The sequence below is a fragment of the Gracilinanus agilis genome, chromosome 2 (genome assembly GCF_016433145.1).
Source record: "Gracilinanus agilis isolate LMUSP501 chromosome 2, AgileGrace, whole genome shotgun sequence".
In the NCBI taxonomy this organism is placed as follows: Eukaryota; Metazoa; Chordata; class Mammalia; order Didelphimorphia; family Didelphidae; genus Gracilinanus; species Gracilinanus agilis.
The window spans coordinates 98,982,271-98,994,309 of NC_058131.1; positions in this window are offsets into that span (position 1 = coordinate 98,982,271).

The window sequence follows — 12,039 nt, forward strand, 5'->3', positions numbered from 1 at the left end:
CAGAGAGAAAACAGTTAGTGAGATTGAAAATACTTTCTATATACATTTATTAAATGCCTTCCTTGTGAAAGTCACTATAATAGCTGATCAGAATTCAATGAGTTGTTTTTTTAATGACATAGTCCCTTTATATAGTGTTTTGTGAATGTTAGTTATTATCATCATCATCATCATCATTATTAGAGATGCTCTAAAGATGCAAACTACAGGATAGGGGGAAAAATTAGAGGGTGAACATTACAAATATTTGAGCCTAGATATCTTTGAATATCATGATATTACCAATAAAAACATAGATGTATAAATGAGGAGATCAAAGAGAGAAAAAAAGATCCCATATGTTTCAAAATATTTATAACAGTACTTTTTATAGCCAAAAAGAACCAGGAACAGAGTTGACATCCATAAATGAGAGGATGAGGCTAAACTGGTTAAGACTAATGTAGCTAACTAATGTGACATTAAAATATCACATTAATATAATAGTACTATGTGAATATAATATATTTTAGTTTAAGAAACTATGATTCTGAAGAATATAGAGAAACATGAAAAAGCTTATATTAATGTAAATAAAGTATCCTAAACTATGTGGGAAATGACTACAACTATTAAAACATAAAAAATAAAAACTTCAAAATTGTATAACTATAAATATCAGTTCTAGATATAAATATCATGCTTCTAGAGAAAAAATGAAAAAATAAATCTTCCTCCATTAATTACACAGGTAGGGGATAATAGCATATATCATAATACTCACTTGATGTATTGGTAAAATTATACTAAGGTGATTATTTTCTCTTCCTTATTTCAAAAATTATTTCTTACAAAAGATGATTATTAAAAGAAAGATGATGTAAGACATATTTAGAAAGCTATATAATAAAAAAATAAATAGATCAATAATACTTTTAGAAAAGCAAACAAACAGGGAAGTCAATGTGAAGAATAGATTGTGTTGTTTATTTTGTCAGGGATTCAGGCAAATTGAGTTTGAAGTTCTGAGAAATATCAAGTTGGAGGTGGTTGTGAGGCTATTGGAGATGAAGGACTGATGTAAAAAGATGAGATCAAAGTTGGATATAGTTATTTATGTCACCTACATAAGACATATAAATGAGTCTATGGAAATAGATAAGATAATCAAAGAAGAGTACAGTAAAAAGGACATGTGTGGAAGGACAATTATACTTAGAGAATGGAAAGGAGATAATGATTCAGTAAAAGAAATAAATGAGGTTTTATTAATCATAAAGGAGGAGAAAAGGAAGAAAGGTAAATATCATAAAAAATAGCAGAAATAAAAAAGGAAACAAGAAAAAAGCATTAATCAAAACACATATATAAAATTTCCAGGCTAACAACACAAAAATGAGCTCTTAAATAACCCAATATCAGATGAGGAAATTGAATGAAATATAAAGGAACATTAAAAAGGAAGAAAAGAACTTCCTTTGGATCCAGGTGTATTTAGAGGATAACTCTATCAAACTTAGAGAAAATTAATTCCTATAAAATGCAAATTATTTTCAAGATCAAGAAAAGGGCAGCCAATAAAATATCTTTTATAAAACATGTATTCCTACCATCTTAACAAGAGTTGGATAAGAAAAGGAAGGAAAACAATGTTGTAAATTTATATTGCTTCAACAATTTCAAATAAAATCTTTGCAAAAAGACTAAAGAAATCTATGCAAAATTCATTCATTATAATCAAGTAAGATTTATAGAAGAGATGCAAGTTTGATTCAAAGTTAAGAGTACAATCAATGTAATTAATCATTATTTAAACAAACATCCAATCCATATGATTATTTCAACAGAGATAGAGGCTAGAACTCTAATTTTATGGTACAGATAATACACTGGGAGGACCTTCATTTATCAAAACAGATCAAGAATTTCTCTGCAATTGAGAGTCTTAGAGAATTGTCTGGAGAAAAATTGTCAGTCATATAGCCTATGGGTCCCTTGTGATCAACAATACTGCAAAGTGCAGTGAGAATCAGGTTAAAATATAATCAAGAAATATCTAACAAAGTAAACAAACACAATAAAACATATTTAATGAATATGTGCCTTAGGGATCTTTATGTATAATCTAGTGGCTCCTATACTTTTTTTTTATAAACCCTTAATTTTGGTGTATTGTCTCATAGGTGGAAGAGTGGTAAGGGTGGGCAATGGGGGTCAAGTGACTTGCCCAGGGTCACACAGCTGGGAAGTGGCTGAGGCCGGGTTTGAACCTAGGACCTCCTGTCTCTAGGCCTGACTCTCACTCCACTGAGCTACCCAGCTGCCCCTCCTATACTTTTTTATATACACTCACACACATGATATAAATTTGTGTATATTATAAATATATAGAGAGATGATTTTCTTTTATTTAGTTTTAATATTCTTTCATTGGAATTTTGAGTTTGAAATTCTAATAAATTTTCATGACCTTCCTTCACCCACTAAGATAAGCAATATGTTGTCAATATACAATGAATTCATGTAAAACATATTTACATATTAACCATATTGCAAAGAAAAGAAAGAAAAAGAAAAAACAAAACAATATGTTTCAATCTGTATTTAGAGTTTATTAGTTAAAAAAACAACTAAAGACTGGATAACAACTTGTGATTGGGATGTCATTGAAAGTGGGAGGAATAACAACATGTGGAAAGGAAATTATATCACAAATAGATCATGACTGTTAATAAATCTCCTTGTTCTCTTCTTTGCAAAAAATGTGTGGGAAGCAAAGAGGAAAAACAAAACAGGACAAGATGGAGAGAAATACACAATTAATGATCCTAGCTGTTAACATAAATGGAATGAATAGGAACAAAAATGAGTATGTTGCTTACAAGAATGACACTTGAAATATAAAGCATCCCCGAACTAAAATAATGGGATAAAATTGATTATAAGATACATTCAAAATGGCAGGAATAGCAATAATGATCTTAGACAAAGAAATTCTATTGTTGTGAAATGTATCACAGCCTTTAATTAGTGTGTATATATATACATACATATATATATATATAATATATCTGCCAAATGGTATATCAAAATACTTGAAGGACAAGTCAGATGACTTACAAAGAAGAATAAAGGGTAAAAAAAGTCAGAAAACAATATACCACTTTGAGACTTCAATAAATCAAAATAAAAAATAAAAACGAAAGAATTTAAGGACCTGAATAGAATTTTAGAAAAGTTATTTATGATTGACCTCTGGCAATTAACAAAAGAAAATAAAATGGAGTATTTCTCTGCTTCACATGTAAGCTTTATGAAAACTGACTATGTACGGAGACATAAAAATCAAAAATGCAGAACATTACCTTAAACATATTTTAATGATCACAACAAAATAAAAAATCAATGCAATAAAAGGTCTCTGAATAAAGGACTAAAATTTAACATGAAACCAACAACCCTAAATAACTCTAGGGTCAAAGAATAAATCATTTAAATTAATGACAATTCAATAACGTACCAAAATTGGGGGAAGTAGCCAAAGAAGTTATGAGAGGGAGATAGTCACTAATAAAAATTATTATGAATAGAAGAAAAAAAACAGATAAATGAATTGGCCACATAATTGGGGGAAAAAATCTTGAGAAAATTAAAAACTCAATGAATTAGTCATGCAACATATTAAAACACTATGCTTAAACAACAAAACAGAAATTATGATAATCAAAGGAGAGCATAACAAAATTGAAAGATAAATTAATTAACAAATAAAAGCAGTATTTTTGGAGAGAGTAAATGTACTATTATCTAATTTGATATTTTTAAAGAAAGAGGAAAACAAAGTTTCAAATTACCCAATATGAAATGGAAGAATTTATAACAAATAGTGAGGATTAGAAAATTTTTATTAACTATTTTAGCCAGAAAGAGACAATTCAGATATCAAGGAGCACCAGTCAGGATTACACAGCATCTGGCAGCCTCCACACTAAAAGACCACAAGGCTTGGAACATGATATTCAGAAAGGCAAGAGAATTGGGTCTACAACCAAGGATCACATACCCATCAAAACTAACTATATACTTCCAGGGGAAAGTATGGGCATTCAACAAGATAGAAGATTTCCAAGTATTTGCACAGAAAAGACCAGGACTAAATGTAAAGTCTGATATCCAATCACAAAAACCAAGAGAAACATGAAAAGGTAAATAATAAACAGAGGGGAAGGAAAGAAAACTCTTATTTTTAAATTTGCTCCTTTAAGGACTTCAATAAGATCAAATTATTTGGATTCCTATATAGAGAAATGTTATATATATAATTTTCAAAAACTGTATTCACTATTATAGTAATTAGAAGAATTATTCATAGGGAGAAGTTGGAGTACTAAATGGTCTAACATGATACAGGGGGAAAAAAAGAGCGGGCGGTAATAGAAGATGGCACCAAGAGAAACTTGAATGAATAAGAAAAATAGGATATGCTATACCACACAAAGAGGGAATGGTAAGGGGAGGTGATGAATACTATTATAAGAAGGAGAGGAAGAGAGCATTAATAGGAAATATTTTAACCTTACTCTCAGTAGAATTAATCCTGAGAGGGAAGAGTAGATATATCCATAGGGATATAAAATTCTATCTAACTCTACAGAGAAAGTCAGAAGGGATAAACCAAGGGGAGCAGGGGAGTGGGGAGGGGAAAAAAGGAGAGGAGGAAAGAGGGAGGGAATTCATTAGGCCTTAAAAAATAAAAATAGGGGAATAATAAGGGAGGGGATGGAAAGGGAAGTTCACCAAGGGATGGGACAAGGGGGATTGATTTAAAACAAACCACTGGTTTGAAAGGAAATAGCATACAAAGAGGGGATAGAATTAGGAGAGGATACCAAAATGTTGGTGAATACACAACTGTTAATTTTAACTCTGAATGTGAATGGGATGAACTTGCCCATAAAACGGAAGCAAATAGTAAAGTGGAATATAAATCCTACCATATGTTGTCTACAAGAAACATATATGAGGCAGGTGGACACACAGAGGTTTAAGGTCAATGGCTGGAGCAAAACCTTTGGGCTTCAATTGAGAAAAAGAAGGCAGGAGTGGTGATCATGATTTCTGACAAAACCAAAGTAAAAAAAGATCTGATTAAAAGAGGTAGGGAAGGTAATTACAACCTGATGAAAGTATATATTTATATCAATTCTTTGTTCAATGTCAAAAGACTAAGCGAAGGGATGGCCCATCAAATGAGACCAGCTTTAGAAATTAAGGTATGTGATTCTAAGGGCATATTATTGAACATTAAGAAATGATGAATACAATGATTTTAAAGACAACTGAGAAGATATGTATATATACAAATCTTCACATATGAGTTGATATAGAATAAAGTGAAGAGAATGAAGAGAATGTTTTTTCAATAACAATATTATAAAAACAAAAAATTTTCCAGTTCAAATGGAATTCCCCCAGTTTGTTATTCCTTTGAGTTCAATAGTATTCCATCACCAGCATATACCACAGTTTGTTCAGCCATTCCCCAATTGAAGGGCATACCCTCTTTTTCCAGTTCTTTGCCACCACAAAAAGTGCGACTATAAATATTTTTGTACAAGTCTGTTTATCTATGATCTCTTTGGGGTACAAACCCAGCAATGGTATTGCTGGATCAAAGGGCAGGCATTTTTTATAGCCCTTTGAACATAGTTCCATATTGCCATCCAGAATGGTTGGATCAGTTCACAACTCCACCAGCAATGCATTAATATCCCAATTTTGCCACATCCCCTCCAACATTCATTGCTCTCCCCTAATTTCATTTTAGCCAATCTGCTAGGTGTGAGGTGATACCTCAGAGTTGTTTTGATTTGCATTTCTCTAACTCTTAGAGATTTTGAGCACTTTCTCATGTGCTTATTGATACTTTTGATTTCTTTATGTGAAAATTGCCTATTCATGTCTCTTGCCCATTTATCAATTGGGGAATGGCTTAATTTTTTATGCAATTGATTTAACTCCAGTATATTTGAGTAATTAGACCCCTGTCAGAGTTTTTTTGTTATAAATATTTTTCCCAATTTGTTGTTTCCCTTATGATTTTGTTTGCATTGTTTTTGTTTATACAAAAGCTTTTTAATTTAATATAATCAAAATTATTTATTTTACATTTTGTAATTTTCTTTAACTCTTGCTTGTTTTTTTAAACACTTTTACTTCGGTGTATTGTGTCATAGGTGGAAGATTGGCAAGGGTGGACAATGGGGGTCAAGTGACTTGCCCAGGGTCACACAGCTGGGAAGTGGCTGAGGCCGGGTTTGAACCTAGGACCTCCTGTCTCTAGGCCTGACTCTCACTCCACTGAGCTACCCAGCTGCCCTACTCTTGCTTGTTTTTAATATATTTCCTTTCCCAGAGATCTGACAGGTATACTATTCTGTGTTCACTTAATTTTTTTTTACAGTTTCCCTCTTTATATTCAAGTGATTTATCCATTCTGAATTTATCTTGGTGTAGGGTCTGAGATGTTGATCTAAACCTAATCTCTCCCATATTGTTTTCCAAATTTCCCAGCAGTTTTGGTCAAATAGTGGATTTTTGTCCCAAAAGTTGGGCTCTTTGGGTTTTTCATACACTGTCTTGCTGACGTGACTTACCCCAAGTTTATTTCACTGATCCTCCCTTCTGTCTCTTAGCCAGTACCATACCGTTTTGATGACCACTGCTTTATAGTATAGTTTAATATATGATACTGCTAGGCCACCTTCCTTCATATTTTTTTTCATTATTTCCCTTGATAGTCTTGATCTTTTGTTATTCCAAATGAACTTTGTTATAGTTTTTTCTAATTCAGTGAAAAGGTTTTTTGGTAGTTTGATAAGTATGGTGCTAAATAGGTAAATTAATTTGGGTAGAATGGTCATTTTTATTTTATTACCTCCTCCTCCCCATGAGCAATCAATGGTTTTCCAATTGTTTAGAGAGCGAAAGGAGCAGAGCCAGGAGAATATTGTACACAGAGACCAATACACTGTGGTAAAATCAAATGTAATGGACTTCTGAACTAGCAGTAATGCAACGAACCAGGACAATTCTGAGGTATTTATGGAAAAGAACACTACCCACATTCAGAGGAACAACTGCAGGAGAGAAAACACAGAAGAAAAACAACCACTTGAACACATGAGTTGATGCGGACATGGTTGGTGATGTAGACTCGAAAGGACTACCCTAGTGCAACTATCAATGATATGTAAATAAATCTTGATTGATGACACATGTTAAAACCAGTGTAAATGCACATTGGCCATGAGGGGTGGTGAGTGGAGGGGGCAGGTGAAGGGGAAAGTAAAAACATGAATCATGTAACCATGTTAACTTTTCTAAAAAATAAAAATTATTAAATGAAAAAGAAAAAAACAAAAAATTTTAAAAGACTTGAGAACACTGATCAATACAATGAATAACTACAATATCATAAGAGGAGGTTAAATCATTTTACCTAATTTTTGAAGAGTAAGGAAATTGTCAAACTTTTACTTCTCCTCACAATATACACTTGTTACATGAACTTTTTTTCAGTAGGGCAGAAGATTGGAAGAGAAAAAGAATATCAGCCTTCAGTGTTAAATTAGGGTTATAAGAGTTGACAGCCAAGAAAGTTGGTGACCTGAGAGATCTTGTCCTTTGAAGGGTCATTAATACGTATCTTGAAATCACTAAAGGCAAAGCCAAGGATTGTCAAGGAAAGGAGATAACCTTTTCTATAGTCACTTTTTTTCTTTAAGATACAGCTCAGTCATCATCTTCTATACAAAGCCTTTTATGATCTCCCCCAACTGCTACTGCTCTGCTACTTCCTTCTCTAAAACACACACACCCACACATGAATACACAAGCATTCACACATACTATGTTCCAAAAGTCTTGATGCTGTATATTCTTTAATAACTCCAGAAATATGAATACTACAAACTTATGGAAAACAAATGAAAAAATAATTATTTAAAAAATATTGGTGTTTTTATTAAAATTTAAAATGACCACTGTTTTGTTCTTTGTTTAATTTCATACTGTAAAATTTTTCTCAACTGTTTCTCAGTATATGAAAGGATGCATTTATAATCATTCCTTTAAGATCATCCAAAAAGTGAAATTTTGTGCACCTTTATTATTTTTGTAAGTGATAACAGAAGACTAATGGAAAACATAAGTGACAGAGATGGCCAAGCTATAAAACTTCCTTCTCCAATTTATCAGTCAAAGAAAGTGTCATCCAGAAATTGTCATATAAACAATGGACTACAGGGGTCTTGCTTAGTTAAAATTAAACTTTTAAATATATTATTCAAAACTGACAAAAATAAGTATAAAAGTAATTTAAATGAGGAAATTCTCTAATGACAATTTTGTAAGGTTTTTTGGCTTGATGTTTCAGTTATTAAAACTTAGAATATACTAAGATTTTGAGGTCTCGTATATGTAAGTATTTATTCATATACACATTTATGTATGTTACATACATGTACATGTATGTATGTGTTTATAGTTATGTGGCTTTGTTTAGACATGCCCAGATTATTCAACATGGAAGTGCTCTGCTTCCCTTGTTTCTCTGTGTAGCCAGAGAGACTGTAATTTTAAAAAATGTATAGACTGAGACAGTCAGTTTCTTTCTGGCTCATGCTTTTTCCTGGGCACTTTTTTCTGCATGAGCACCATGAACTAAGATGGAATGAGCTAAACCTCTCCCTGCTTTTTTATCCCATTTCAGAGAAACGGGCCTAGTGTCTTTGTTCTGCATTTGGTCTTTTCAGTTTCAGGTTCAAGCATCAGATTCAGGAATTCTGGCTATGGTGACCTTAGAGATAAAAATCCAGCCAGGATGGTACAGTCTTCTAGTCAGAAGTCAGGGTGACAGGGTCTCAAGCCCTATGAGTATTGGAATCCAGATCTAAGACTGTTACAGGAACCAAGTTAAGCTAGGAATCTAATCTCTTTCATCCTTCCTCAGAGATTGGGATAGTACAAGTCTGGAAGAGAATTAAAAACCAAATGTTGGGGGAATAAATTTGTATATTTATGATTATAGCATTAAAAAAAATCTCTTTTCTTGGAAAAGCTAATCAAACTCTTAAGTGGCTAAATGGAACTGTGGTAAAAGGGACTCCCATCTCCTACATTTGGGGGAATATCACTAGTGGGGTGGTAGCTAATGTAAAGAACCCAGACATCTTTCAATCCCCATTAAAGGGTATAAGAGAACCCTGAGGATGGGAGGAACTGTAGCACATGGCCTTCAGACAATGGCTGTCAGCAATGTCCAGTATATATTTGAATGTATCCATGTATGCAAGTGTAATTTATTATCTATTCCCCTACGAACATATATATATATATACATGTACATTATATAAACTTTATTTTAAGCTATATTTTCTCATATATATGTATATATAAAAACATATACATATATATAAAATGTGTTTCCCACCACTAGAATATACACTTAGAGACAGTAGATATGGTTTCTACTTGAATCCATTGGCAGTTAGACAAGTCTCTGGTACACTGTAGATATTTTTAAAATACTTTTTAAGAAAGGTTGGAGCGAAGGTAGCAGCTTAGTAGCAGCAAAAGCTAGAACTGCTCTGACAGAATCCTTCCAAACCAACCGTAAAATAGCGCCACAAAACAACTGAAGTCATAGAACCAAAAGAGAGATGAAGTGAGGGGCTCCCCTGTGGAAAACAACTTGAAAGGTAGACATATAAAGTTGATTTTCATGGTATAAGGGAAAGCTATAAGTAAAACTGCTCACAGAGAAATGCTGACTGTCTAACCCCTACCTACTGCACTAGGTTCCAAACTGAACAAAAGCCAATCTGGGAATCCCAGAACCCTACCTAAACCAATAGCAGAGTGCCTCACACCTCTCACCCACTTCTTGAAGTCCCAAGCATTGGCACTAGCCCACAGTGAGGACCCACCCTCCATAGGATTTGGCCCTTTCAAGCTTGCCAGGTGGTGAAGTCCCTAGCTCTGGGGCAATATAGATCACAGTGCTCTGTCATGCAAGCCATCAGCAGAGGATACAGGATCAGTAATTTTCAGAACTCCCAATCCACAAACAAAAAAAGGCTGCAAAAATGAGCAAGCATCAAAAAAACCCTAATCATTGAAAAATTTTTAAAAAGACAAAAAAGAGAAAGGCATAGACTCAGTAGGAAACAGTGATTGCAAAGCAATCACATGCAAAACTTCAAAGAAAAATGGGAATTGGCCTCAGGCATCGGAAGAACTCATAATGGAATGCAAAATTAACTAAGAGAGGTGGAAGAAAAATGGAAAAAAGAAATTAAAATAATGTAAAAAGAAAATAACAGCTTAAAAAGCAAAATTGATCAAGTGGGAAAAGGCATAAAAATTCAATGTAAAAAAGAGTTCTATGAAAAGTAGAATGAACCAAATTGAAAAAGAATATCAAAAGGTCATGGAAGAAAATTAATCTTTAAAAATTAGACTTAGAAAAATAGAACCTAATAACTTCATGAGATATCAAGAAACAATAAAACAAAATTAAAAGGAGGAAAAATAGTAGAAAACATATCTAAGAATTATTAGACTATCTGAAAGTCACAATCAAAAAAAGCCTAGACAACATATTACAAGAAATTATCTAGCTGCCCTGATACTCTTGAACAAGAGAATAAAGTAGAAATTGAAAGAATCCACAGATCACCTTCTGCAATAAATCCCCAAGTGACAACTCCCAAGAATATTATAGCCAAGTTTAAGAGCTCCCTAGTCAAGGATAAAATATTGCAAGCCACCATAAAGAAACAATTCAAATATCATGGACACCCAGTTACAGTTATACAGGATCTGGCAGCTTCTACATAGAAGACTCAGAAGGCTTGGAATATGATATTCCTAAAGGCAATGGATTGGAAATTAGGTGGATATCCATCAATTGGGGAATGCCCGAACAAACTGTGACATATGATGGCGATGGAGTACTATTGTGCTCTAAGAAATGCTGCATGAGGTTGATTTTAGAAAAAGCTAGAAAGACCTACATGAACTGACCTAGAATGAAATAAGAAGAACCAGGGAAACATTGTACATAGTAACAGCAATATTGTAGAATGATCAGTTGTGATAGACTTATTATCAGCAATACAATGATCCAGAACAATTCTGAGGGACTTATGATAAAGAATGCTATCCACCTCCAGAAAAAGGACTGTTGGAATCAGAATGTAGATGAAAGCATATGCCTTAACTTGGTTATTTGGGTTTTTGTTTTGGGGTTTTGATTTTATAAGATTACTCATAAAAATGGACAATATGGAAGTATGTTTTACATGATAATATATGTATAACCTAGATAAAATTGCCTGCTAGCACTGAGAGGGGGAAAGAGAAGAAAAGGAGGGAGATAAAATCAATTATATAACTTAGGAAAATTTGTTTGAAAATTCACCATAACAAATTATTGGTAAAAATTAAATAATGGTGAAAAATACTCAGTAAAGTGATCTGGGTTCAATATCTGGCTTCAGACACTTCCTACTTGTGGAACCCTGGACAAGCCATTTAATCCCCATTGCCTAGCCCTTACCACTCTTCTGCCTTAGAAACAATACACAGTTTAGATTCTAAGATAGAAGGTAAGGGTTTAAAAAAATTAAAGGTTTAAAAATACTTGTTAATTGATTAATAAATGAAGAATTGATTAAATCCCTGAGGGATGAGAGATACTAACCTAGGGATAGTAATCAATAGATCTTAAGGGCAGAGAAATAGATAGGAATATTATTGTTCCTTTGTAAAGAGATGAGGTGTGTGCTGTAATGATATGTGTCTGTAATCCCTGCTGCTGGAGATTATAAGATTGACAGGCCTTTTGAGCAAGAGGTTCTAAACTGTGGTAAATTCAAGTTTAAATTCTGTTTCAATAAGTGAATGGGGTGGTTGAGAGAGACAATTTTATATATATATATATATATATATATATATATATATATATATATGTGTGTGTGTGTGTGTGTGTGTGTG